The 25,924-nt window shown below is 39.0% G+C and overlaps 1 protein-coding gene and 1 pseudogene across 1 annotated transcript in view; one reads left to right on the forward strand and one right to left on the reverse strand.

The window, feature by feature from the left end:
• The window catches only part of GPC6 (glypican 6), a 1,044,338-nt gene that overhangs the window by 716,659 nt on the left and 301,755 nt on the right, over positions 1–25,924 (forward strand). The window lies entirely within an intron of this gene.
• Positions 23,274–24,166, reverse strand: LOC116439932 (annotated as a pseudogene).

Below are 25,924 nucleotides of genomic sequence, written 5' to 3' on the forward strand. Positions count from 1 at the left end.
AGGGAAGAATCTGTTTGATCATGTAGTCTCTTCTCTGCACCTTATCAGTCACCCTATTTCATAACGTGGTGGACTAAAGAGTACTTAAAAAATTTTTCATTGGTCTGATAATATGGTATATGTCCAGTAATAGAGTTTGAATCATTTATTCAAGGGACTAAAACTTTACATTGCACCAAAACTTACTTTCTGAACTAGAGATTAATTACACAAATTGAAAGATTTCTTACCTCTTTGTTTCTCTAGCAGAGGAAAAAAATGCATTCCTGTTTCTGTTATACAGGTTTTATACACTTTATGCTAGTTTTAGTGTATATTTTTCATCAAAGGAAAAAAAAATCTCAGCAAACTTACTCAGCTAAGAAACTAAGACTTGTAGTTGAAAGCTAACCTTAACTGGCTACTTTATTTTTGTAGAGATTTATTCAGCATTGCATTTCTCCAAACCTGGAGGCCCTTGGATTAGCCAGCTAGTCTGGTTCATTAAGCCAAAGTGTGTTACTTTCTGTAACAGAATTTCAGATGATCCTTACTTTTGGTTAGCCAAGACACCTTATGTTTGGAGTGTGTTTGTCACTTCATAGGCTTCTTCAATAAGCAACGAGAAGGGTTAAGCATCTCCAGAAAGCAGTTCTCATCTCCAGTCACATCGATTAACTTTAGGATGTTGCTCTCTTCTTTACCAACTATAGAGAAGAAAATAACTCTTCTTTACATTCTTTATCTATATGCATGGCATTAGATGGGGAAAAAATCCAGTCCGTCGATATTAATGTGCAATACAGTATTTTGTAGCTGTTAAATTAGAGATTGTTAGGATTTTATCATAGGTACTTACATTTAGCTGCTCCATCTTAATTAAAAGACTTAAATACAATTGTTAATGACATTTTATTCAGCATTTATTGGTTAGTCATTGTGGAAATTATTCTGAAAGGAGAACAGATCAAGGTAATGATTTTCAGTAGAAATCGGATGCTTAAAGGCAACAAATGTACAGTTTTAATGCAGTTTAGTGTTCTGGTGTATTAATAGAGTTGACTGAATAATAAAAATAGATTGCTGAGTATGTTTCAGTGAAAGTAGACCAATTTTCCTTTATGTAAATTAGTATTTCTGAAAATGCTCAGTTTTGTAAATTGTAAATGAGTTAATCACAGTATTTATGTGAGGAACCTGCTGTTAGTTGGTCAGCAGCTAAAGAATTTTGCTTTTACCTAAGAGATCTAAATACATGGCTAACTAGTCAGGCATACAATTATCTAATTAAAATACACAGTCTGTAAATAAGTCAATTGTAAACATAATTTCCTAAATTCTGGTTGCAAATACTACTGGGTAATGAGGACATCAACACAAATAGACAATTATCAGCATTACAAAAACCTCCTGAAACCTGTACAATTTGCAATGGTATTTCATCAGATATCCTGATTAGGGTTATGACATAGAGTTTGTATGTGGTTCTAGCCATGAAAGCTGTTTAGTAATATATTTTCTGTTTTTATCAGTCTGTAACTCACATTCTCCCTGTTGCTCCTCCACATACTACTAGATGACTCACACAGTAATTAAGTTGCTTTATTTTTTTAATTTTTATTTTTTACGGAAGAACCTGATAAACAAATGTAGATGGCTTATTGACTGGAAGCTCAGCTACTTACAATCAGCAGTACAGATATATAAATCACGTGGAGCAGTGCTGCAGGTAAGTCATGAAATAGATCAAGCTCAAGACATGAGTTTATGCAGTAGTACTGCAGTATCTCACTTGCTGAGCAGATTGGACGTACTTAGATTTTAGTCATCTTTTTACTGCTGGCTTTTGCTGTGTTCGTGGTTAACACTGCAATTAGCACAGAGGTCTTTGTAGCACTTACATTAAAAGCATAACATTAGCATGAATGTTAAGTGTCCTGGGAATATAGTTCGTGTCTGTAAAACTTAAGAATTTATATTGCTGGAAAGGTTTTTAAAACCCAACTTTGAAGAGTTATGTAAAATGTTGTGTAAGTACATAAAAGGATACATAACTTTGGTTGGCAGAAAAAGTCATACCCAATAGGAACTGGAAACATGATGAAGGTTCAAATATTTTATCTATTGAAGTCTTTTTTTGATACCTAGTATCCCATAATCAGTCACAGCATGTGCTTAGAAATTTTTCTCAAGCAAATGGGATCTGTGAATCCTGTGTTCTTTTACTATAGCATATCACTGCTTGAGACAGTTTTCTCCCATGAATATATGTGTATGAGCACTTGAAGATTGTGCCTTTTGCTGGATATGCTGGACACCAGTGTTCTTCCTGGGCTGCTCAGGGTACCTATGGTATTTCACCCTCTGGCAGAGTGAAGTGCCTGAAACCACCACATCATCCTCTCTTCTACTGTTCCTGTATCTCATTTTGGCTTGGGCATTTGGCACTGGCATGCCACTCTCTGAGAAAACAATGTTCTTCATACAGATGGGATGGATTGGCAGTGCAATATACTCTCACCACCTCAACCCACAGTTGACTGGCAGCTGTGTCCTGGAAAACTGGCATATTACCTTGCAAGGGGCTTATTGCCATCCACAGACAATCAGGCACCTCGGCAGCAAAATGATCACAAATGAATATCAGCTGTTAACGTTCAAGGACTGATTCCAAGTCATTTGGGTTGGCTAGAAGCATGAAGTCTTTATTCTCTTTACTGCTAAATGCAGAAGTCTCTATTGCACACTGCCTGCTGTCTTTCACATAAATAAGTCTAAATTGAAGAGTAATTCTCCATACAATATTTACAGCACAGATATCTGTGCTCCTTCATGAATAGACGGAGATAGGCAGTTTTCAGGAATATTCTGAATTGAAAAATCAGAAAATATACTGAACATTTTTGGCTTTGATGTCTTGTCTTACCCATGCTCTGAGAAGCAGCCTGTGGTCAGTAGTAAACTAGACTGTTATCAAAGTTAATAAATGAATGTTTCATACAACTGTCTTTTCAGAACAAAAGGCTGGACAGAAATGAATGATCTGAGTCTTGCCCATAGTCATGAGTGCAGACCATACCTTTCTTAACCAGGAAATCAGATAGTGCAATGAAATAATGCACTGAAAAGTATATATTAGGCAAAATTAGCTACCATTTAAAAATGTGATTTTGATCTGAAAAATGTGTCAGGAGACAATTTGAATTAATTTTTTTTTCATAGATTTATTTATAATATTTAGTTCATTTTAACAGATTTCTTAAAATAAAGTGGAAGGAGCTTTGAATTAGCAAACCTGAATGTTAAAATAAACTCTTAAAATTTTGCTTATTTTTGAAGATTTTTTGAAGATTTTTTTGAAAATTTACTTTTTGAAGATTGACTGAGCCAGGGTCCCTACATAGTTCTGTCTTGTCTCCAGCTGAATGGGACATTTGTAAAAAAGATTGGGATGCTGCACTGAACAGTTATGGAAACCTAAAAGCAAGAATAAAATGGAATTCTTTCTCTTATATTTCTGTGCAGTTTGTAGGGCTAAGAAGAGTGAAAAAGACTGGTCTTCGATTTTTCTTACCAGACACTGAATGCATATAGCTGGCTGGAATGCTAATACCATGATGACATTTTTGCATACTGTATTTTCAGACTAGAAATGAATTCTGATTTATCACACAGTTTTTAGGGCAATTTTATTTGACCTTTTCTAAATACTACCTCCATTTATCTCTGGGCAGCTGACAAAGTCTCTTTTCCAAGTGACATGGTATTTGTTAGAAAATATGAAAGTCAAGGTTGGTTTTAAATTATTGGCTTCACATAGTTTTATTATTAAAAAGGCTAATGAAGTGCCCCCCCGCTCCAATTGTTCAATATTGCTGGAACATTTTAATTGTGGGCTTTTTCATTGTCTTACTTTTCCCAGGTACTTTTAGCCAGTCAGCCCAAGGTACATGGCTAAATAAAAAGGGATGGGGGAGTGAATCCTGCCTTCAAAGTGGCACAAATTAACTCACATTAACATGCCCCTCATCACCATGTGGAGTGAACGGTGTCTTACACATTTATGCACAAACTAAATTTCTTTTTTCTAACAGGGATGAGAAGCTTAGATCCTGGGGGGAAAAAAAAGGGCGGGAGGAGGGGGAATGGTATGTGCCAGTTTTCAGCACCTCTACATCCTTTCACAGCAAAATGTTATCATGATCATCATGTTGAATTTCAGCTGAGCTTTGTGCTGTAACTGCCAGCAGTGCAGTGATACACAATAAGCTGGCTGCCAGCTGGGCTGAGAAAACACACAGCAGGGTGGGCAAGTACACGAGAACCCCATGTGGAAGGACACATCTGAAATATGGCTCTCATCCAGCCACTCTGAGGATCTCTGGAGTGCAGTCTCTCCAGCTGCAGGTTTCTCACAAACACAGTGTAAACAGTATGAAATCTTTGGGCATTCCAGTAAGCAACAAATTTACAAAGGGGAAAGAATTTGCTGTCAGCACTTGGCTCACAGCACATTGTAAGGTTATGAGAAATCAGACTTTAAAACCTTAGGACTGTAATTTTTTGAAAATAACTGAAATCTCAGTAGGTAGAGGTGTTCAAGTTTATGCCCCTTTCTTTTATAAAGTCAGCCCACATTACTAAGCTCACAAGATGAACTCACTGTGAGAATTAGCACTCACTGTTTGCCAAATTTTCTAGGCCTTTATTTCAGGCAGTGGAGGTGGTGCTAATTGCAGGGAGTGGGACTGTGCACCCAAGGAGATATGGGAGTGATATTGTGTGAAGGTACCTATTCCACATTCTAATGGGAAGGTTAAACATTCTCTGCTCCCATCATGATAAATCCGTGTCTGTCTGGACCACTGAGCCGTTCCTCCAGGAGAGACATCATGCCTATGAATAATTCTGGCAACATTTTAAAGCAAATTAGAGTATGGCTTTATGGCATTTTTCACACTATCCTCACACAGAAAGGATTATAGATGTCAATTATTTTGTCTTTTAAAGAGAGAGATGAGATTCTCTGTGCATTTCTTGATCCACTGCATAGATGGAAATGCTGTTATGATGAGTTTACAAGACCTCTAAGGCTGATTAATTGCACATAAAATAGTAGTATGAGAGCATCCTGTTAAGAACAAAGAAATTATAAAATGATCCAGATGCAGCTGCATCCCAGCATTACTTCATATGCTGTCTGTTAAACATCTTGCAAATGTTGTTGACTCCTCTTGAATGCAGTTCTTGTTAACCGTACACTAATCCTATTTGTATTCAGTGGCTATGTAAATTTCTTTCTGTACGGTTGGGTTTTTTTTATTTCCCTGGAAAATTGCAGTTGTATACAAGAGATCCTGATGATGTTATTCATATGAGGAACCAATATATTACACACAAAGAGGCATGACAATCAATGCAAAACAGTATTACGAATCTCAGGTGGACGTCTGAGACAATCTTATAGCTTAAAAGAAACAGAATAATCTCTTAATAAACTTTTTCTCTGAGTATAACATTCAAAGCATATTTTATTGCTCTATCCAATGAGCATTGTATGTTTTCTTGTACTTGCTGTTCTGTTACTGTTTGTAACGTGTCAGTACGTTGACTTTGTACATTAGTTCTGACCTGGCAAAAGACCTAAAAACCTACTCATCTTTAAATCTGAGGTACTAATTCAAAACTAAGAGCATCACTAAAATATTCTTCTAAATCAGGGCCAGAGTCTCCACAAATAAAATGCAATATGAATATTGAATTTGCAGAAATAGATTTTTCCTTTTTAAAGTGAATAAGATTTATTACTTTCACAAAGTGTTTTTGGAGTGTTTCACATAGAAAGAATAAGTATTTTTTCTAGAACCAGTGATTCATGGCTTCAAGCATGCCAGTGCAAGATGGCATTGTTATCAGAAGTAATGTTAAATAATAAGTACTCAGAGAGCGCTGTCATGCTCATTGTTATGACAGATTAGTAAGGATTAGAGAAAAAATGGTTTTATTTTTTTGTTATATAAATAAAAAGAAAAAAGATTGCAAAGTCTAAGTCCCTCCTATTTTAAACTAAAACATTTCTTTTTGAGGCTAGTGTGCTCAAGAATTGGGACTACTAGAATATTTGTATAAAATGATTGAAAATATACATGATTGAATTATGTAACCTGATGTTTTGTTAAAAATGAGATTTTCTAGTGTTTGAGAGAAGCCTGCATCTCTCTAATGCAAGGTTTTGCTCTTTCATTGTGTCATGGTTTAGGAATGGTGTTCTCCAATTTAGTGCTCCCACTAAAACCATGGTGGCTGCTTTCTCCCTCTCCTTGTCCCCACTTCCCACTGTGGGTGCCTGGAGAAGAGAATTGGAGGCACAAAAGGTAAAAATTACGGGTTGAGATAAGAATAATCTACTGGAAACAACAATGAGGTAAGAAAATGAGTAGTAACAGCAACAATACTAGTAACAAAAGCGTACAAAAGAGAAAGTGATTCCCATGCAAAATGCTCACCTCAGAGCCTGGCCTGACCTGACTGCAGCCACACTACCCTGACTGGAAGAGACCCCTTCTCCTGGGAATAGGCTCCCTTCACCCCACCCCTATCAATGATGGGAGGTGGAATAGAATAACCTCTGTGTCCTTGCCATGCCCCCTCCTGCCTACTTCAAAAAATTAACTCTGTCCTGGCTGGAACCAGGATACATTGCAAACACAAAATTAAGATTGACTTTTGGATATTACACAGATGCCATTAAGGCTAAGAATGTTAAAACAGGTGGAGACTAGGGTGGTTTGGTTTGAGACACCACTGAAGTGGGTTTCCCTGAATACTGAAACTACTCAGTAGTTTCTAAAAATTAGGACTCTGAAGTGCTCATTCTCTGGGCATCTGGATCTTCTAATTGCACTAAATTACTATCTGGAGACAGGTGATTTTTTTCTCTAGAATATGCAAACCTTACTTTAGGAAATTCCAAACTATCCAGAGTACAGCCATGCCTATACTTCCAATCTATGTTTGTTTCACTAGGGCTTGCAAGCTGACCTGGTACCTTGCAAAGTTCTTATCCTCCTTATTTCAAACTTATTTGCCAATTTACACCTAACAGTCTCAGAGCATTCTTCTCCCAGAACAGTTAGGTTACATGAACACCAGGTTGGGGTGTTTTGAGAACCAGCAGCTTGGTGATTAGAGGGGGAGGATCTTAGAATAAAGCTAGTTTTGACTGATATGTCCTCTCTGACTTCTTTGTTTTGTTTCTCCTACATCAAGCCAAGCTAAAAACATAGAATTCTTATTGATTAATTTTGAATTGTTCTATCTACAAAAATCAGTCTGCTGGCCTTAAAAGAACAGAGTTGGATCTCTGTGCAGAGAAACCTTATGACAGCATGGGTATAGTGAAAGAAACCCAGCTTTTTAAATGATTGTCTGTAAAATACAGAGAAAAATTGAGAAGGAGCATAGGGCACTCCCTTCCCATGTGGGAAGTGCATAAATTAGTATTTTATTTCTGAAGAATAGCAGTTAGCAACTTCCTGACTCAGAAAGGTTACTCTAGATGAAAAAGGATTGAGTATTGACAAATAAACATTAATTGATCATAAAATGAAAGGATAAAGTTGCTTAGATATGACTTGGTGTTACTGGGTTGTATTTAGTCCAGTCTGAAAAAGATTTGAGCACATCCTAGTTTGATTTGAAAAAGTGTTCCCAGTATCCATGTGTCTACAATCCAAGAAAGATACTGAGTGATGAAGACTCAGAAGAATGTCACAATAATATTAAGAAGTAATTAAAATAGGTCCCATAGGAAGAGACTGAAGGAGTGAAATCTACTTCTTTCAGAAAAAAGAACTGCATAAAAGGTGGTTTAATCATGGATTTTACACACACAAATGTGGAACAGCATTTGATGATGGAAGAGGCTTTCTCCTAATTGACTAAGATACATAAAGATCCTCTGGCTGGAAGCTGAAACTACGCAAATTCGGGCTCTATTCACTACACACATTTTTAATTGCGAGGGTAATTATCCATAGAAACAGCTATTCAAAGGCTATGATGGCCTCCCTAGCACTTGTAGTTTTGAATATTAAATTGGACATTTTTTGAAATAGCTTTTTCAAAAAGCTCTGCTGTGTTTTTAACCTAGTTATTTTTTGGCTGTGTTTTGCTAGTCTTGAAATCAGATGGCTGCAATGGCCCCTTCTGGGTTTAAAATTCTACCAATATAAAGGGAAAGTACTGAACTTTAATAAGTGAAAACTTAGTCTGATCAAACTAATTTGCTAAATAGTATGGCCCCACTTAGAGCACCTAGATAAGACAGCACAGAATGGGTTCAGTGAGGGACATCTGTCGTGAAGTAATTTTTGTAGCATTTTGATCCTATGCTCAAGATAACTGAAAGACCCTCACAGAATAATAATAAATTACTACTATGTAATACAGTAGAAGGTATGTAAGCTGTATAGACTGCCTGATATTATTATTAATCATAGAAGCATATAATGTCTTGGGTTGAGAGGGACCTTAAAGGTGATGTACTTCCAACACCCCTCCCGTAGTCAAGGACACCTTCTACTAATACCTAGGTGCTCAAAGCCCCATCCAGCCTGGCCTTGAACACTTCCAGGCATGGGGCATCCAGAGCTTCTCTGGGCAACCTGTTCCTCATAACCCTCACAATAAAGAATTTCTTCCTTATATCTAATATAGCCCTACTTCCATTCAGTTTAAAGCCATTCCCCCTTGTCTTATCACTACTTGCCTGGATGTAAAGTGCCTCTAAATAGTTCTTGTAAGCCCCCCTCTAAGTACTGGAGGGCTGCCCTAAGATCTTCCCACAGCCTTCTCCTGTCTGAACAATCCCAACTCTCTCAACTCTATTGATACTGATGATCTGTAGTTTTATAACATATGTAAGACCTCAGTCTTAGACTACAGACTGTATGTTCTGGGTACTATACAAATGCAGATTTTTGTTTCACAAACTCTGTATGAAGGTACAAATATCCATCTTGCTTTGTCTGCGTACCTATACCAGGACAAACCTCTTCAACCAAAGCCTATGCCTCATGTTGTTTCTAATTCAGGGATATTGTATTCCATCCAGGCTAAGTGGGTTTTAACAGCTGTGCCCATGGCCCATGAAATAAAAAAATCCCTTCCTATTGCTTTTAATTTCATAATGTAAAATAGTTCTTTAGATCATGGAGGACATAATCTCCAAGACCTCATCTCCAGGGTAAGACTGTGATAAGATGTAGGGCCTTCCTGTTTACTGAACAGGAGCTGTGGAGCTGTACCGCAGAGTATAACCTGGATGTATGCAGCCTGCTGGGAGTTTCAAAGCATACACAATTTTGGAAAGTGTACTGTATTCTTAAAGAAAGCATTAGAACAATAAAAACTTTTTGATTTTGATATAACCTTTGCTCGAATGAAAAGAAAGAACAAAAACTCCTCTTTCAGTACAGTTAAACATTTCCAACAGTTTAGCCAAGTAGGAAATGTCTTTATTCAAATTCCTCCCCCCTTCAAGGGGGCTGGTTAAAATTTTTTTTTTTGTTGGAAAAATCATGTTGATACTTGAGAAACCCCTGTTCTATCTGAAGTATACATATTTCTTGTTCAGTGGGTCAGTTCTTGCCATGTTAGGTGCACAAGCTGTGTGCTGGGGTTAAAAGGGTAGAATGATTATGGAATCAACTGATCTAGAAAGATGTCTCCATGGAAGGCAGATTAGCTTAAAAGGTATTTTGAATATGCATTTAGCATCGGCGACTAGTCAAACACAGATATTTGAATCAGAGGAACAATTTTTTATTTATGAATGTCAGATTACAAAAATAATTTGAATTTATGACACTAAGGTTTAAACAAACATCAACCTAAATGTATGCCTAAAAGTCCTTATGAGCATTTAAATAAATGACGCCATCCTTGATACTTCAGAAAACCAGGTCACTTATTTTTGCACCAGTAATGATACAGGAGATTTGAAGAAGGCATTTGTTATTAAAGAGCTTGCATAGAGTACTAAAATGACTTATGTAAATGGCATTTGCAAATACATAGAACCACAGAATGGTTTCAGTTGGAAGGGACATTAAAGATCATCTAGTTTATTAAAAGTAAATGTAATCCATACTGGAATGTGTGATGCTGTATCAAGTTGAACATCTTGTTGCATTTGCCTCTGAGTAGGAAGCATGTAAAACTTTGTCTCTCTGCTTATCCTTTTTAGCACAAAAGGTGCATAATAAAAAATTTGCAATGTTTGTATTGTTTGCTGAGAAACAGCAGGGATTTTTTTTTAAGTTGAGAGCAAGACAGAGACAGGGCTCTGTGGGAGACTGTAGACACTGAATTATCATATATTTGGAAATACTCAATAATCACTTGTGTGCAGACTTCTCTAAAGCTTTTGTGAATGCTCTAGGTGCAACACCAAACATAATTTTATGTTCTCTGCTCATTATAAAAGAGAATAAAAGGTTGAAATTATTGAAAAATATGCAGTTGGCTTCAAAACAGTTACTCTTCAATGCATTTAAAAGAAGTATTTGAAATGTCATTAAATATTATCAAAGTAAGAGACCAGTTGTTCTCTATAGGGTGTTCCTTAAGTAATCTACACAGAAACAAGGTAGGAAGAAAGGCAAATAGGTAACTATCTTAAAGTACTCAGATAATGTAATTTCAGAAACATTTATGATTGTTACATATTTGTTTATTTTCTTCTGCATTTGTAAGTTTGAAAAAGAGTGCTAATGAAATAAATGTTAACGCAGGGAAGAGACAGACAGTGGCTGATTTGAAGTAAATCCCTCCAAACATATTAATAAAGCTTAAAATTTTGGCCTGTACTATTCTCAGAGCTTGTGGGGGCTTATTTTCAACACCAGCACCTTAAAAAGCAGAACTGCATGTGTTGTCATCTTGTCCACCATAGGACATGGAAACAGTATTAGGTAACCTTTAATACTGCAGGATGTGGTTGCAGTGGTCTTTAATGAGGTTCAGGCTGAACTTTCCTATATAACCTTGGGACCCTTCACTCTCAAGCTGTCTCTGGACAGGAGCACTAATTTTGTTTCATTATCCTAATATGTGGCTCTGTTTACATCCTGCTTTTCAGCAAAGGTTCAGCTGTGGGCTATGGCCCTACCAGGTGGAAATGCATCCAAAGTCAGCAGGAAGGCAGATGGCAGCAGATTCTCTGGGTTGTGGCACGCATTAGTAACTGTCACTTTTCAGCTCAGACCTGCATAGTTTTCTGTTTCCAGATGGCTCTGTTAAAGCATTTGGGTTTGTGGCTGGTTAGTTCTCAGGAGCAGTGTGGGAACAAAACCTTTGCACGATGAGGCTGAGGTATCAGCCTGGGTGCTGTAGAAGTAGCTCCCATCCAGGACAGGAGCCTGATGACACTCTTCCACTCTTCTGCTCTGTGCCTGAGAGACTTTTTTCTTTACACAGGAGTCCCAGATTAAAGAGGCAGTTAGCAGTTGTCTCCCATGAACGGAAATGCTCCTGGAGCCATGTCCTCTGCTCTGTTTGGAAAAGACCGATGAGAGCTGAGATCAGATGACAGCTGAGACTTTGCATCCACTCTATGTATCAGAACTTGACTGGGTGGCACGTTTGCCTTGTTGTCTCCACACATTTCAAAACAGATGCTTAAGTTCCTAGCAATCAAATGGTATGCACGCAACAAATTAGGATCTAAACCCAAGCTATGCCCACTGTAAATATATTATACTGTGGTAAATACCATAAAATTATACATATATATAAATAGTTATCTAAATTATAACACTGCAACGGTGAGATAGCCTTTAGTTATCAACCAGGGCATTTCTCACTTCTAACATAATTATTTTTCTTGTAACCACCACCTCCTTCCTCTTTTGCATGTTTGTATCCTCTCATGTGAATTTTCTTAGACATTGAATCCTCTGAGAATATCCTTTTCCTTACCCATTTCATTAGCTGTACCCCCAGCCTCTGTTATTTTCTCTGCCACTGTATTGTCTCTTGCCCTTGACTGCAAACACTCTGTTTGCAACTGGAGAGTAGTTTAGAAAGTATCTTTCACAATGTGAATAAGCTGTATTAAAAGCATTATTTTTCCAATATAATGTCCCTTGACACAGAATTAATTTATGTTCCTGGAGTGCTTTCTTGCCCTTTCCTCTGTTTCCTTTCTGCTATGATACCACCCCTCTTTAATTAAGACTTTATGCCCTCTCTCCTGTTTGTTTCTTTCCATCTGGTAATTGGACATTAATACATTTATCCAATTAAATATCAGAGTGGCCTTTATGACAAGTGGGGCATCCTAAAGTCAGTAACAAATTCTCTGATTTCTGTTCTTCCAGTTTCTATACTATCGACATCCTCTTGAAGTCAATGTTTCCCTAATCACTTTCCAAACTATGGATATTACTATTTTTCTGTTGTCTACACATATTTTCACTTAGAGAAATTTGACTCTTTTAATTCCTTTCTTGTGGGCTTCTCAAGCATTAACCTCACTCTCAAGTGCTGGATTCTGCTCTTAGTTTCAAACACCAGAAACCAGTTCAGAGTTCACATCAGTATCACTATTCTGTGCTCCAGATGCACTCTCCTCATGCTCTATAGGTTGTCAAGGTTGGTAAAGAAATCAGAAGGAATTGCTATTATCCATAGATAAACTGTGGACTTCACTCCTCTGGATTTCATCTGGTCAATTGGCAATAAATAGATCCACTTTCCAGAAACTAATCCTACTGACCTCACTGATCATTTTGTACAAGTGTTTAGAGAGGGACTATTCTTCGTAGTTATCCTGTGTTGAAAACCACTGTGCTACTTACAGGTTCCTGTCTGGTGCTTTTTTTAAGGTTAACAGAATTGAAGCTGTTTCATTTCAGTCAGAAGAATACTGAAGATAATATTACTTAACTTCAAGATAAAACTATTTTTACAGTATCAGTGTGAAACACTTTTGGTCTCACTTTATCATTTTTTGCCTTTCTGCACAAGGAGAAAGGGCAGCTAATGTAGTATTGCTATCCTGTTATTCCTTCCTCCTACAAAACATCTATTTCTGCTGGAGGTGGCAGTTAACATTGTTTGTCCCACTTTACCTCTATTAAAGTAGCGGGAGGAAATCATGTGTCCTGGGGAAGCTGCTCTGTGTATAGCCTCTTTCTCTATTAAGCGAGTGGGTTGCACTTGGAGTTATAACATGCTTGCTTTCTTCCACTTTAAGGTCAGTGGGACTGCCTGATTGATAAATAATGTCTTTGTCCACTACTTTCATGCAGTTCAAAATGCAACTCATCAGAAAGGATGAAAATCAGGAGCAAATTGAATCTGCTTGTCTTTCTTTTTTTTTCATGAAGAACAGTAAATTATTATAGTAAAATTATATGACTATTTGTTATATTATTAATGCTACTTGCAAAACAGATTTCCTCAACAGGAATGGCAGAATGTGATACTTTATTTGCAGAATGGGAAATACATCATGGTCATTACAATTCTGTTAAAACAAACCTTCTAGTAAGAAAAGATACACAAGGAAATTATGAAAGGAACTTACGCAAATAATCAGAGAGATGGAGCACCTCTCCTAAGATGAAAGACTGAGAGAGAGTTGTGTTCTTTCAGCCTGGAAATGACAAGGCTCTGAGGAGACTTTATTGAGGCTTTTTGGTATTTAAAGGGAGCTTCTAAAAAAGATTGGGTGAAACTTTTTAGTAGGGGCTGTAGAGATAGGACAAGGCATGATGGTTTAAAACTAAAGGAGGGTAGGTTCAGAGTAGACAGAATGAAGGAATTTTTTATTATGTGGGTGGTGAAATGCTGGAACAGGTTGCCCAGAGAGGTGGTAGATGCCTCATCCCTGGAAACATTTTAAGTTCAGGCTGGATGAGGCTCTGAGCAGCCTGGTTTGCTTGAAGATGCCTCTACTCGTTGCAGGGAAGTTGAGCTAGATGACACCTTCCACTAGACTAGGTTGCTCAAAACCCCATCCAACTTGGCCTTGAACACTTTCATCCACAACTTCTCTGGGCAACCTATTCCAGTACCTCACCACCCTCACAGTAAAGAAGTTCTTCCTAAAATCCAATCTAAGTCTGCCCTCTTTTAATTTAAAATCATTACTCCTTGTCCTATCACTATACCCCCTCATAAAGAGCCTCTCCCCATCTTTCCTGTAGCCCCCCCTTTAGGTACTAGAAGGCTGCTTTAAGGTCTTCCTGGAGCTTTCTCTTCTCCAGGCTGAACAACCCCAACTCTGTCAGCCTGTCTTTGTAGGAGAGGTGCTCCAGACTTCTGATCATCTTCATGGACCTACTCTGGACTCACTGCAACAAGTCTTTCTTAGGCTGACAACCCCAGAGCTGGATGCAGTACTCCAGACGGAGTCTCACAAAAGCAGAGTGAGATTATATCCTCCCTCGACCTGCTGGTCACTATTCTTTTGATGCAGCCATGGGGCTGATTTTCTTTCTGGGCTGTGAACACACATTGCTGAGTCATACTCAGTTTTTTATCCACCAACATCCCCAGGTCCTTCTCTGATGAGCTGCTCTCAATCTACTCATCACCCAGCCTGTATCCACGTTTGGGATTGCCCCAACCCAGCTCCTTACATTTGGCCTTGTTGAACTTCATGAGTGAAGTTCACCTTCACTCTTGAAATTCACCTGTCCATGTGTCCCTCTATCAATGCTGAGTCCAAGTGTCAAGGCTGCCAAGAACTTTCTGAATGGCATTCCTTCCCCCTGGAGTATGAACCACACCACACAGCTTGGTGTCATCTGCAAACCTTGCTGAGGGTGTCCTCAGTCCCACTGTCCGTATCACTGATCATGTTCAACAGCGCTGTTCCCAGTACTGACCCCTGAGGCACACCACTCCTCACTGGTCTCCACCTAGGCATCCAGTCATTGACCACAATTCTGACTGTGACCATCCAGACACTTCCTTATCCACCGAGAGGTCCATCCATCAAATCCTTGTCTCTCTACTTTAGAGAAAAGGATGTTGTGCAGAGCAATGTCAAATGCTTTACATGAGTCCAGGTAGACAGCATCAGTCACTCTTCCATTATCCACCGGTGCTGTAACACTGTCATTGAAATTTGTTGAACACCATTTGCCCTTAGTGAAGCCATGCTGCCTGTCACCAACCTGTCGCCTCTCTGTTTTCCTTGTGCCTTACCATAGTTTCCAGACGGTTCTGCTCCTTGAACTTGCCAGGCACAGAGTTGAAACTGATTGGCCTGTACTTTTTCCTTTAAAAAAGTAGGGCTATATTTCCCCCTTTCCAGCCAGGGGAACTTCACCAGCATGCCCTGACTTCTCAAATATGATGGCTAGTGGCTTAGCAACTTCATTACAAGTTCCCTCAGGATCCTTGGATGCATCTCATCAGGACCCATTGACTTACATACTTTTAGGTTCCTTAGATGGTCTAGAGCTCGATCTTCTCCTGTGGTGGGCAGTAATTAATTCTTCCAGTCCCAGCCTTTCAGTTCTCTGAATTGGGTGACATGGTGAGGGCATGTGCCAGTGAAGAGTAAAGGGAAAATAATTTTTGAGTCTGCAAGGTTTATGTCCACAATGGACAATAAACAATTCCAGTGATGGTTTCTTTCAACATATGTGTATTGTCACTCATTTTTCTACTCACTCAATGCCAGGCTTCCACAGTCTGGAGGGGGATCTCACCAACTTTGAAATAATTTTTTGCAAACTTTATCTATTTTACTTGTTGATTGGATTGTGTGCTATGACATCTGGAACGCTAACCCCAGCTGTCTTTGTAGTCAGTGCTCATGTGGCATCAAAATTAGGAAAACAAGCTTATTCATTTACATATTTTGCATATTCATAAACCCACCATTTTTCTCTATCGGTAAAGGCTGGGTGCAGAAACAAATGAGCCTGGATCCACTGATTTTAAAGGACCTGACATGACTGACACTAGCTGGGGAAACCCAGCCTGCTGTGTTTAGCTCTGGTTTACACCAAATCACATAAAGCCAGGAAACATGATGTGGCAAGTGCTTAGAAGTGTTTTAAATCTTCTCTTGAGAAGCTTCTGCAGAACAGTACTAATTTCAAGTCTGTGAAACATTACATGCAAAAGAACTGGGATCAAGCAAAAGCAGCACTGGACCCACGAAATAAGCCTGAAAATTATTTCCAGCAGAGGATATTGGGACGTAGCTAGTAAAAACTGCCACAGGATCTGAAGTGTCACTGCTGTGGCCACCGCATAGGTGGAATGGGACCTCCAAGATACATTTCTGTTGGAATATTATTACTTGATTTATTTTTCAACTTCCCCTGCAGCTGGAGACTCTCCCTCAGTTTTAATGAAAATAAAAACACAGCTGGGTAGGAACATGATCTCCTGGAAAACAATGAATTCTTCACACTTCATGGAATAACATAAATAAAGAGAACCCACAGTAGGGTATCAAAGATTACACAGAGGAGTCAGTGACTGACAAAAATAAAGTAAGGAGCTCTAGCTGAAAACACAAGTTTGGGGAAACACGGTCTCACGGGAGGTTTTTCTGAGGAATAATGAGGGTGGCTCCAAGCACAGTTTCCTGGGGAGGGGATGAGGTGAAGTGTATAAGTGCAAGTGCACTACTGTGCAGGCTCATGTTGTTCTGGTCACCTACCAAAGCCAGGACACCCCTGAAGCATTTGATAAGGGATTCAGGAATGGTAGCTGTTGGCAACCAAATAACCAATCCTCATGGACTTTACTGCAGATGTTTTTCCATGTGCATGTGTGTGCATTATTTACAAACATACACATGTGTTAAGACTGTTTGTATAACTATCAAAGGTTTAACAGTGTAATTAAATAGGTGGAAGTACTGTCTTACTGATATGACTGCTTCATATATTAATAGATTTAAACATGGTTTTTATAAGAGGACATTATCAACTTGAAATCTCACCTGCAGATCAAAGTATTTTTACTGTTTAAAGGCATACATTAAGATATGATAGGTATAAGGTAATAGAGATTGGAATATTTCACCTGTTGTTCTGTTTATTTAGCGCGTGTGACAGCATTTCATATATAGTGGGTTTCCCCAGTTACACAGTGTCACCTTTAGTTGTAGGGATCTTGTTCAAAACAAAGAGAAAAATCATTCTCAAGGGGAAAATTTTTGTGTCTTTCTCTTTTTACTACCTGTCCTCAATCCAGATTTATTTTAAAACCTGGCTCCAAATGAAAGCATAAAAGAGCTGAGAAAAATTATATTTATTTGCATGCTTTGAAAAAAAACATTTCTGTAAAGTTCTCCTCTAAATCAGGCCCATTGCCAGGGTAATTAATGAGCAGATGCAGTCCTTGGAACTACTTTTAACTCATCTCTTGAAACTGATTCAATTTTAACTTGATGATCTCCCTTTAATGGTGCTTTCTATAGAGTCAGTGCTAGTTAATAGCAGTATTCCCGTTTTTGCCAGGAAATGGTTTAATATAAGGTATTTAGGGGATATCTCAGACCTCATGTCAGATATTATGATACCTGAGAATTTATTATTACCTTCTTAAATGCAGTAGTCCCTTGAATAAAATTGTGGCAGTGCAAGTGGCTCCAGCCACTCTGTCTCCTGAGGAAAACTCATCCAAGCAGCTGTGGTGGTCAGCAACCCAAGTTATATACGAAACTTTTAGTCATGGTGAGAACCCATTATTCCCTTGTGTCTTTTGCATGTTTTCTCTCAATGGGTTAATGTTCTCCCCTCCCTGTTTTATGTATGAGGTTACGTATGTTCATTTCTCCTCTTTAATATGTATCAGTTCTAGAAAGTTCTTTGTTCCTCGACGTCCCATTGGATCCGTCCCTGAGTCCTTCCTATGTGTTGTTCCCATTGGTTTCCTTGCTGTCAACCCCACCTACCTGTCCCTATGCCATTGGCTGAGATCCCTTTTCCCGCCTACTCTGTACTCAGTATAAGCTCCCTGGTCCCTGTCAAAAATTTGGCTCTTTGTCCCTGTCCTTCACTGGAATAAACCTGTGTGGAACACAGACAGAGAATCCCCTCTCTTTCTTCTTTGCCTTTGTGCCTTCATTCCAGCAACAGAAGGAAAACTCCCTTGGGTGAGGGGCTCTGCCCCTTCCTTTTGTGTGTCTCAGCGGGGATTGCTGTCTTCCCGAAGGCTTGTAGCATTGACCTCTGGCTTCCTTTGTCGACGCATGAGGGGTAAACCCCCTTCAGCATCCTCTCAGCTGCTAAAACCCCTGACAAAATCTTGGAAATGTGAAAAAGAAAAGTATTCTTTTTCAAATACGTGGAGCTATCGCAGGAGGAAATAGCACTCCTTGCACATTTAACCATGCAGCTCACATTTCTTCCATTTTTACAGCTGAAAATGAGCCTTGTCCTACGATTATGATATCTTCTGATCCTTTTTGTGTGACAAAAGGGCATATTTAAATTTTATTCATCATGATTAACCAAAGCCAAGCCTCAGGAAATGCTTGTATTTGCTAGAGGTGACCTTTGGTTTACACCAGGAAGAAACTGTGGCTTTGGCTCTCCAAGGGTGGACTGCCTTACAGAAGCAGAGCTGTCTCCGTACAGCTGTGTTTGAGATCTGGTTTGAGTGTGGTAATGGTTCAAAAATGTAGAGGAAAGGAGGCAAGCAATTCTGAGAAGGACATGAACTGAAGTTTATTTTTTCTTTAAACAGTGTGAGATTTGGCTCTGCTCTGTACCTCCACAACTGAACCTTTATTATACTCTCAGGAATGATGGTTTTACTGTCAACTTCCCAGACAGTTTTTCAGCAACTTCTCTGGTTAGTTTTTCTCTTCTTTCTCATTTTTACTGACTCTTTAAAAGAAGACTACTATCATTTCTAGCCATATCTAAAATTCTCAGGTCAAAGAATTAGAAGAAACCATTTATTTTCCCCCTAATTATATCCCTTATATTGAATTTTTGGCTCACTTTAGGCAAAGTCTTCCCCAAATTATGGAATATAACACTGTTATTTGTAAATGGGGCAATTGTAGTTTGTCAGCCAATTTGTTGCAAGCAATTTGTTCAGTAAGATTGTGGGAGGAACGACTGTGGAGTAAATGAGCTGCATGGAAGAGAGTAATGGGAACAGGCTATGAATTACTTTGCTGTGAACAGAAAGGCTTCTGTTAATCTCTTCAGAAAGAAAAAAAAAATCAGTATTTCTACTTCCTATATGGTTTATTTCCTTTTTTTTTTGAGATGTAGTTCAGATCTCAGAGACCATTTGCCCTCTTGGCTTTAGTTAATGTCTCTATTTTATCTCTGTATTTAAATAACTGACAAATCTCCAGAGATAGGGGTAGTCAGGAAGGGTCTTGAACTGCTTCTTCAGCTTGGCTTCAAAATAATAATAATATTAGAAAAGTGCAGTGTTTCATTATATAGCAGTCAAACTACTGTCAGTCAGATAAAATACGAATTTTGTGTTCCGGTTTCAAGTTACATAATAAAAAAAGAGAGAAAATGTGAAATACTTTTTTAAATTATATTTTTATTTAAATTTATTTTATTTTAAATTTATTTTATTTAAATGGCACACTTTAAAAGGCTGTTTGCTTTAGCAGATTCAAAATACAATTTATGCATTATGTTTGCTTTGTAGCATTAGGCTGCCCACAGCAATTACAGCCAACAGCTGAAGTAAAGTGTGTTGTCAAGCAAATAGTGAAAGAGGGAATTAAAGGGAACACCTGTGTCTTGTTATTAGAAATCATATCCATGCTGGACTTGTAATATCCTAAATAATACAAATTTAGCTAGAAGTAACAAAGCAGATGGAAACATCTGTATATTGTATGCAGTGACAGTTATTGGTAGAGTATCTGGCCCTGGTTTCCCTCTCAGTAAACATTATTTGCATAGTAGTTTTCATCCTTTGCATCCTTGACTTGTGAAAAAAACTGATGTTTGATGAAGACAGAATAGTTTATATTAGAATGTTAGTACAGGGAGACAGTCTGGTCCTGATACAAATACACAGGTACAGATGTAAGTCATGTAAATGTCCAGTACGGACTTACAATGAACATTCTAATGGGTGTAAGTGGAAAATACAACATTTAGACTTTCTTGTTGAACATTCCACCTTCTCACTAAGTAAAAAACTCAGGAGAAGGTGTTGCGTTGCCAGGGATTGTTGAGATGTCAAAGAGCACATCAAATGCAGCCAGATTGCCACATCACCATAAGTGAAAGACAAAGGAATTTAGTTCTCCCTGACATGAAGTGTCTGTCCTGGAGGCACAGAGCATGCAAGCAAACTGTCCCATTCTACTCTGCGGTCAAAGGACTGTGGCAGCCATTCAGCTGGGCAGGTGTCAGTGTCTGTTTTAGTTTGATCTCAGTATGTCTGCAGCCTCCAGCAGCTCTGTTGACTAGATCCTTCTCTGGCTGTTATGGGAGCTTGGATAGATTTCACTTGCAGACACATAGGTGGTAAGACATTTTAAGCTGAATGTCTGAAACCCAAAGCTGAATCTTAGTTTTGTAGTTCCTTTACACACAGATTCAGTTCCTAATATGAAAGGATTTGCAGTATATCGGCCACCATAACTCTATGTTAACTTTTAAGAGAACTCAGATGTCACCTGACTATGGTTGGAAAAGATGGTTTTTCTGCTAATACCTACACATTTGATTTTTGTACCTACACATTTTTTTACCTAATGTCTTCTCAAGCCAAGCTTTCCTTGTAGAATGGAAAGAAACCCAAAAGTAGGAAAAAAAAAAAAACCCAAACAAACACCCCCCCCCCCCCAAAAAAAAACAAAACAAAAAACTCACCAAAACAGATTATATGCAATGGAAGAAGCTAGAGGACCTTTAAAATTAAATTTGTGGCTCTTTGTAAAATCAATTTGAGTGAAAATTCTGCAAAGGAGAATTCTTTAAAAGTCTCCCGTCTGTATAAAATACTAAAAGAAATCCAGTGCAATAAATCTTTTAGACCCAGATTTTCTTTTTCATCCTTCTAAGATGTATCATAAATATGAACTCTTTTTTTCAGTTGGAAGGCATTCTGTCAGCAGGATAAGATGGTTGGGTGCTGGGTGCATTGGACCCAAATATCTCAGATGCTACAATGATAGATGCTAAACCAAAGTTTGAGACAGATGAAGTTAAAAATACATGGAATTATGATAAAATTCTTTTCTGTGAGTGCTTGATGACAGATATTATGCATTTTGGCATGTGAAATTTTTCCAAGATTATGTATTTGGAGTGTGACTCAGAACTGACTTCTTGCCTATATGGACAAATGAAGCTTTTAAATTGCTCTTCTCCTTCATTCTAGGTGGTTTATACCTTATGCTTCCAAAGAAAATATTGCCTAATGCACCTGTCCAATTGTGGAACTTCTGACAAAAAAATTTCTTCCTCAGATCATCCATGCAATCCATTATTGCTTCATCTTTCTGAATTCATTTTTATAGCTTTTTGCGTAAGTGTAATGTTTTTTGAACTTAGTGCTGTTCCTGTAAATAGAGAACCCTTTTTAAATTGTCCCAGTGTAGTTTTCTCAATGATTTCTTACAGATGATCTACAAAGATTCTCTTTTGCTTAATTTGACACTTTGAGTTGCTAGCTGGGGAGTTAGCTTTGAGTTGGCTAAGCACTCTCACTGTAAGAGATTCTTGTGATGCAAGAAGAACAGTCATTTTAATTGCAGAAAGAGTAAGTTATTTTTCTGTAGCTTTTCCCCTAATTCTGCTCACTGTATTAGTAAGAAAGTAAGTCACACACTCTTCTATTCTTCATCCAGTTATTGAGCATGTTATGTAATAAAAAGGAAACATAGTACTAATGAAATTACATTTCCTAATGCATTATTCACCAATCTCCAGGGTTTTAATGCTATTTTGTATTGCTAAACACTTACTATATTCATTATTTAACATGCAAGAAAAATGCAGATAAACCAGGCCATTTGGGTGGTAAATCAGAAGGCAGAGAATGTGAATTAGGCAGGGAATGTCTTTTCGTATCAAATCTTCCTATGCTCTCTCACCAAATTTTAAGAAACTCTGCAAAGACAAAGTCTCTGTTTAAAATAAAACAAAGCAAAATAGCCTTGCATCTGTTGTATTCTCCCCTGTTTAGCGTCCTCCTTGTTCGGAACGTAGCCATGATGCTCTCCTATCTTTAGCTTCAGAGAGTACCTCGTTATTTCTGGCCTTGCTTACTCTGCATTTCCAAGGCACTAAACACCTTCATAGATCTCTTATTCTCTGCATATAGGTTGCTCATACAATGACAGTTGTCGACAGATTCTGCCTGTAAGCCTCTGAGTATGTTTTTTAAATCCTTGGTGACAACCAACCTGGTAAAGCAGTTAGGCAAGAAAACTATAGAAAAGGAAGAAGAATTAAGAGAAAAAAATGCAAATGCTTTCTCTAATCCAGCAAAGGTTACTGTTGGAAAGGGGAAATTCAAGTCTTCAGTGTTTTGTATCACTTTTGTATGGTAGAACCTATGATTCATATATCACATGGTGCCTAAATGTCTCCAATAGTGACACTATCCAATTACACTTTTCATGGAAACTAGGGGTTTCATCCAGACCCTGTGCCATTGGTTATGGATGGGCTATGCTTACTTACAGCTTGAATAACCAATCTTCCTGTTTCAATTAGGGTGTAACACTCCTCTAAGGACTTCAGTCTTCTAAAGCTTAAATATTTTGAGATGCGCATGGTGGCTCTTGTCCTAGAGACTGGTGTGCCATTTTTTATTTAGTCAAGAACCAAATTTCCAAGATATTTCTTTATTAAATCACTATAAAACTTAAACTTCTTTCCACTTGAAAACTCTTTTCATGCGAGATAGTATGTTTGAGGCTGTCATGTGCTTTGTCTTCAGAAAATCTCAGGGCAGAGTGCCATGCCATTCCTGTATACAGGTCCTTTCTGCCTTAGTTTGTCCCATCATTATTTCATAGAATCACAGAATATGCTGCTTTGGAAGGGATCCATCAGGATCATTGAGTCCAGCTCCTGGCCCTGGGCAGGACACCCCAGGAATCACACCATGTGCCTTAGAGTATTGTCCAAATGCATCTTGAAATCAGACAGACTTGATGCTCTGAATATTTCCTTGTTACAGTGCTCAGCCACCCTCTAGATGAAAAACCTCTTCCTGATATCCCTGCAGAAAGACCTCGACAAATCAGAGAACTGGGCAATTGCCAACCACATGAAGTCTAACAAGGGCAGGTGCTGCATTCGGCCCCTGGTCCAGGGGTGGCCTCTGTCCTGTTTGCTCACTAATTGTTCACTGAAGCCTCGGACACAGGTGAAGGTTTGGAAGATGAAACTGATGGAAAGCCATGGATTTGAAGGAGAAAGCCTGGAGATTCCAGAAGGAAAGCCTGGCAGCCTGCCATTTCCTTTGAAATATATGCAGTCCTATGTACATATTCACAAGTGTGTCCTGGGAAAAGAGGAGCTTCGGACAGAGCCTGGAATTGTCTCAGTTCCAACAGTTTGGGAAGCAAACCAAGAACAACGGACTGTGAATTTATCTACATACAAGAACCACATGGCAACTATGGACCAGACCAGGAGTGAGCTCAGCCCCACAGTTCTTCTGTTCTCCCTAACTTGTAGATCAGAGTGCTGAAAAATATTAATGCATTCTGGAAAAACACTGCTAAATCAGGGTACACGTTAGTGTTCTGTGTAACGTATGCTCTAGAGAGGATCCACATGGAACCAATGAGTGATCCAAACATCAACATGAAGCCGATGAAGAGCCAGATCCAAACCCCTGTTCTTCCTAAGCATCCATCACTGTAGCTGTCTCCTCTCACCTGTGCATTTGATACAGCATTTGTCATGAAGAAGGCCAGCATGGAGAAGACCCCACAGGTGTGGAAGGCATGGTTCAGCTGCTCCAGCTTGGGATAAACCACAGCAACATCAATCATGATCCACCAGCCTGTGAAACAGCACCCCGGCCATGATGGAGGTGATGGCGTTGCAGCGCTCACTCCAGTCGATGCACTCGCACTCCAGCCAGCGGAAATTGTCCAGGAACCCTGCCATGGTCACGGCTCACACTGCCCTGAGCTCTTCCATCAACAGCCGTGGCTCAGTGCCTGCTCCTGGGGGCGGGAGGGATTTAACAGCTCCTCCTAGTTTAGTGTCATCAGAAAACTTGCTTAGTATCCCTTCCAGTCCTGCACCCAGGTCATTACTCAATATGTTGAAGAGCATGGGGCCTAAGATGGAGCCCTGAGGAACCCCACTAGTGACAGACTAGTGACAGGTCACCAGTCCGATGTCACCCCATTCATGGTAACCCTTTGTGCCTGTGAGCCAGCTGTCCACTGATCTCATGGTGTGTTTATCTAGCTGTGTGCTGGACATTTTGTCCAGAAGAATCCTGTGAGAGACAGTATCAAAAGCTTTGCTGAAGTCCAGGAAGATTGTTTACTGCTTCCCTTGATCAGTTAAGTGGATTATCCTGTCTTAGAAGGAAGTCACGTTCAACAAAGAAGAAGCCGCTCCGGCTGTGACCAAAGACTTCATTGTCTTCCAGGTGTTTTTCAATACCTCCCAGAATAATTTTTTCTATGATTTTCCTGGGCACTGAAGTGGGACTCACATCTCACTTGTAGTTTCCAGGGTCCTCCTTCTTACCCTTCTTGAAAACTGGGACAACGTTCACCAGCTTCCAGTCAGCTGGGACCTCTCTGGATTCCCAAGACTGCTCAAAAATCATCAAGAAAGACTTTGCAATATCAGCCAGCTCTTTGAGGATTCTCCAATGAATCCCATCAGACCCCATAGATTTTTAGGGATCCAGCTGGAGCAGTAAATACCACATAAGTTCAGGAACAGCTGAGAGTTTATCTTTCTTGCAGTCATGGTCATCCAGCTCAGAGCACTGAGACCTGCCTCTGTCATCAGTGTGAACATGGAGGCGTAGAACACTCTAAACACCTCTGCCTTGCCTCTGTCCCTATTTGCAAGGACACCTCATCCTGTATTGGCCTGATGTTATTTCTACATTGCCTTTTGCCATTAATGTATTTGAAAAAATATTTGTTGATATTTTTGTTCCTGTAGTGATCTGAATTATATTTTACTCCTCTGTGTGCCCTTTTATGACCTTGGTGTGTTTTCTAAAAATCCACTGTTTGTTGACCTATGTATCAGAATACTAGCTTTCACCTGAGAATATGTTTTTAACCCTTGTAGTTAATGGGGGGAGGTGAGGAGGAAATAACCCCAAACCACAAATTGTGGCTGCTCTAAGACCCAGAGATTCTAAAACTCAAAGAGGAAGAACCCAAAGTCATCAGCGTTTTACCCAAATGTAAAACATAAAAAGCTGTTGAATAAAAATGAGCCTGATTTTGGAGGAACTGACCCACAATTGCTGAATGATTGCTGAAGGCTCCTGGCTGTCAAGGCATCAGTGGGAGCACCTGCAGTGGAGCCCCTGCTGTCCAGTTAGCCTACTGCCAGTTTTTCCCCATGTGGTGGTACCAGGAGAACCTGCAAATTCTCCACTGGGATTCCTGCTAGGTAAGTGTCAATATATTTCATTTTGCAGGTGAGGTCCAGAGCAAATTATATTAACAAGGAGTCCCAAAATGGGTGTTTGGGAAGGACAGCATTAGAGCATAATGATGGATATTGCAATAGATATGCTAATACTTAATTAGATAGTCTACTTACAGACATCTCTATAGCAATCATTACGAGACCAGCTGTGTTCTGATTATATCAGCAATCTGAACTTTATCAAATCATTAACTTATGGTATTAGTAATTTCAGGAGAGAATCACAAAATAAAATGGCTGGTATTGCTGTTACTGTAATACATGACATAGTAAAGTTGCAACTGATAATTAACCATGTGATCAATCTT

Source organism: Corvus moneduloides, chromosome 2, assembly GCF_009650955.1.
Source record: "Corvus moneduloides isolate bCorMon1 chromosome 2, bCorMon1.pri, whole genome shotgun sequence".
In the NCBI taxonomy this organism is placed as follows: Eukaryota; Metazoa; Chordata; class Aves; order Passeriformes; family Corvidae; genus Corvus; species Corvus moneduloides.